The sequence below is a fragment of the Panthera tigris genome, chromosome B4 (assembly GCF_018350195.1).
Source record: "Panthera tigris isolate Pti1 chromosome B4, P.tigris_Pti1_mat1.1, whole genome shotgun sequence".
NCBI lineage: Eukaryota > Metazoa > Chordata > Mammalia > Carnivora > Felidae > Panthera > Panthera tigris.
Genome location: NC_056666.1, coordinates 43,270,333 through 43,274,821, shown reverse-complemented (window position 1 = coordinate 43,274,821; position 4,489 = coordinate 43,270,333). Strand labels below are relative to the sequence as shown.

The following is a 4,489-nucleotide window of genomic DNA, read 5'->3' as shown; positions in this document are numbered from 1 at the left end:
AAGGCAACTGGCCTAATTTTGTTCGCAGTGGAAATTTCTGAACCTCGAACAGAAATCATTTGTGTGCAGTATCATTATTTCATTATAATGTTGAAAACATTCTCAGCATTGGCGTAACTCCTTATGAAACGAGCTATAGACAGTGCATGAACAATTTGGAAGAGTTTGTATTTTGCCTTGGGTTAATCAGTAGGTTCAGTTGGTGTTTAGATATCTTTAATTTTTGCAGGATGATCAGCTTATATTAATAATTCCAAATTTAGTCACACACACACACACAAACCATCTACAGTCAAATATAACCATTACCCTGATTTAAAAGTGCAAAACTTATTAGGATATTTTATGAGCTGAACTATACTCCCCTCCCTGCCAAAATATCCATATATTCAAATCCTAGCCCTAGCGCCCCAGTTGTGACTGTTTGGAAAAATGGTCTTTAAAGAAATAATTAAGTTAAAATGAGGCTTTTAGGGTGAGCCTGTTTCCAATGACTGGTGTTGTTGTCAATAGAGGAGATTAGGACATAGATGCAGAGAGGAGATCACGTGAAGAAATGGAGAAAAGACAGCCGTTTCCAACCCAAGGAGAGCGGCCTTAGAAGAAATGAACCCTGCTGACATCTTGATCTTGGACATCCAGCTGCCAGAACTAAGCCTTCCGGTCTGTGGCACCTTTTTAGTGCAGCCCTAGCAACCAATACAGGCAGTGTTATGCATCTAATCCCCACTGCAAATACACAGCACAGGACAATCACAACAAGTGCATCATGCATTCATTCATCCCTTCAGTATGTACGCATGTAGTTATCCTCTGGCATTACAAAACAGTCATGGTTCAAGGGAAAATTTCAATCTAACAGCCAAAACATAGATACTACCATATTGCAAATAAATTATAAATGTGCTTTGCATGCAAACTCTGCAGGCACACAGAAGAAGACACCAAGTGTACCTGTTTTCATGGAACACTGAAGTCCTGAGACTTACACAACAACAAGAACAAAATTGCTACTTAAGCAGGGCAGCCGGACAGGAATGAGCGAGAAAGCAAAGCAAAGCGATGACAACCCACAGCCAACTGATAAGTTGTTTAGTGGTTAGCATTTATTTCTCTCAGTTCTCTGAAACCATGCCTAACGCTCTTAATATCTTAAAACATTCTCAAAAGGCAATAGGTTTAACTGTTTGAATCCGGCAGGAATCATTTTGTTCACATTTCCGTATCTGAAAAAAGCTAGTGAATGGTGCGTACAGGCCCATGTGTCATTGTTAAATGAGGGGAACGTGAGTGGGGTGATAGTGCTGCACTCTTCACTTCTCTCTCACCTTCCAATACCCCTCTGCATTCCTCCAACAATCGACCATTCTCCAATTCTCTGGGAGGGAAGGGGGAAGACACTCTACTGAAAACACCGTCCTTGCATCTTGAGGATTTTTGGATAAGGTCACCTCTGTTCCCCTGTTTCTCATTACTGAACACCAGGTCAGAAATTTTTTTTTTTTTCTATTGTGGTAATAACACCAAAAATTTACCTTCTTAACAGTTTTTAAGCATATGGTTCGGTAGTGTCTGTTAACTATATTTGCATTGTGAATCATTTCATCTTGCAAATCTGCAACTCCAAACCCATTAAACAAAGTACTGCCCACTGCCCCCCCCCCCCGCCCACCTCCAGCCACTGGTAACCAAGTGGTCTCCTTGCTGTTTCCGTGAACTTTACTACTTTAGATAATTCATATAAGTGAGCCAATACACTATTTGTCTTTTTTGAAACTGGCTTACTTCACTTAACATAACATCCTTAAGATTTACCATACGGTGTTGTGCTATGTGCCAGAACGCCCTTCCTTTGCAAGGTTGCATAATATTCTATTGCATGTATATACCATATGTTGAGGTCCTTTCTTTTTTTCTTTCTTTTAATTGAAGTGTAGTTAACATACAATGTTATATTCATTTCAGGAATACAACATATTGATTCAACGATTTCCTACATTACTTGGTGCTTAACCACGGTAAGTGTGGTCACCATATAACATTATTACAATATTCTTGACTATATCCCCTATGGTGTACTTTTTGTCTTCATGACTCTTTATTTTATAACTAGAAGTTTATGCCTCTTAATCCCTTTATCTATTTTACCCATTCCCCCACCCATCTTCCCTCTGGCAACCATCAATTTGTTCTGTGTTTAAGAGTGGGTTTTTTTGTGGTTGTTGTTTCTTTTGTTTTTACGAAACAAAAATGGGACATTTATTTATAACTAAAACAAAAACAAAACAAAAACAAAAAAAACCCTCCAAACACACAGAGTGAGAGATGAAATATAAACACAGCAAGTTCCACCCCACCCTTATTTCTCCAAGCCTCCATGGTCAAATAGAATCTCTGGAGAGAATATCTGGACAACAGAGTTGCAGTCAGTGCTGCCTCTAGTCTGGACTCCTGCTGCGTCTTCGGTCACCTCTCCCCTTGCCCTTGGGTGGACCTTGAACAAAACACCAGTCCACACTGGTGGCACATAAATGCTGTCCCATAAAATGCTGGCCACTGAGTTCCTCCATAGCAACCTGGGTCTCCTTGAATGTTTCTTACTCAACTAGAATATACCCCTTCAGGTATCCTGTGTGCCTGTCCACGTTGAGGTGGATGTTTTTTTATTTCCGCACACTCTCCAAATTTGTCATGGGTGTCTTCTCCGGTGGCTTCCTCCTGGACTCCAGTGACAAATAGAATTCAGCTTTCAATAGAGTGCTGTGGTCCAGGTTCATGGCCATCCTGTTCCACACTGTCATAATCCTCCCACGTCCGTGCTTGAGACCCTTCTTTGAAGCCAAAGCCATGTCCCTTCCATTTCTTCACCTTTTCTTTCAGTTTGTGAATGCTTTCCTCACTGTCCTCATCCGTGGCGAAATCCTCACTCCTGGCCTCATAGGACCCAGTTCTTGAACAGTGTTTTTTTATTCATTTATTTTTTTGTTTTGTTTTTTAGGGCCCACATATGGGTGAAATCAGGTAGTATTTGTCTTTCTCTGACTGACTCATTTCACTTAGCATAATACCCTCCAGCCCTCCAGGACCATCAATGTTGTTGAAAACAGCAAGCCCTCATTCTTTCTTATGGCTGATTAATATCTTTATCCATTCATCTATCTATGGCTACTTCTTGGGTTGCTTCCATATCTTGGGTCTTGTAAATGATGCTGCTATAAATGTAGGAAGGCATGTATCTTTTCAAATTAGTGCTTTTGTTTTCTTTGGGTAAATACCCAGTAGTAGGATTACTGGATCGTATGGTATTTCTGTTTTTAATTTTTTGAGGAACCTCCATAAAAAACCCAGTTTCCCACAGTGGCTGCACCAATTTACCTTCCCACCCATCTCACATGAAGTTTTGCTTTTTTTTTTCCCCTCTACATCCTCACCAACATTTGCTATTTCTTATCTTTTTGATTCTAACCATTCAAGGTGTCAATGTATCATATTTTCTTTATCCATTCATCTCTCAATGACTCTATGGGTTGCTTCCAACTCTTGGTTATTGTGAGTAGGGTTGTTCTGAACATGATTATGCAAATATCTCTTTGGGCCTCTGCTTTCAATTTTTTTGAATGTATCCCCAGAAGTGGGGTTAAGATGTCATATGGTAGTTTCACTTAAAAATTTTAAGGAAGGTGTGATGCAAGCAAAAACACCCTTCGGACAAGCATAGGACCTGACGTGTCTGACAAGATGCAGGGAAGAAAAAGACAGCTGAAGGGGAAATAGATCGTGAGGTGAGGAGTCAACATGGTAGAAAAATAGGGGGACCCGAAGTTTCCTCATCCCTCAAACACAGCAGTATAGAGGCCAGAAGACTTGGAATTCTGGGCATCCAGGCTACAGAGTGACAGAAACATCTCCAGGGGCCCACGGGAACACCTTGGCGGTCCATAGGTGCATGATTGCAAGTTGGGAAAAATAAAATGGGTGGTGTAGGCACAGAGAGGAGGGATCCCCTTCTGTGGAGAGACACAAGGAAGAGAAAAAAAGGCTGTGGAAGTGTAGGATTGTATTTGGACAAGAGAAAAATCATGGAACAGGGAACGGAAAAAAAGAGAGAGAGAGAGAGAGAGAGAGAGAGAGAGAGAGAGAGAGAACCAATTTCTAACATGATCCAGGGTTGCAGGACTTTCTCCGAACTGGGGCCTGCCATCCTGTATGCGTGCCTATGGGAGAAGAAGGACCAGCTCTGGGATCTGTAGTGAGCTCAGAGGTATAGTTGGACAGAGCAGTCCTCTCCCTTAAGTGCTATGGGGAAAAAACATGTAGCCACTCACCAGCCCACCAGCCAGAGGCCCTTTGTCAGCTTGCTGGGTGGAGTGGCACTACCCTGGAACAGGGGCACACAGATCAGGATCCTTTAAGACACTGGGGTTTGCAATCCAACCAAGCACCTGGGAGGCATGGGAGACTGTGGAGCAGGATAAACCACCTGATTCAT

General features: G+C 41.8%; 1 pseudogene; it reads right to left on the bottom strand.

Moving 5' to 3' along the window:
- Positions 1–2,426: 2,426 nt before the first annotated feature.
- On the bottom strand, positions 2,427–4,489 carry LOC102956584 (annotated as a pseudogene).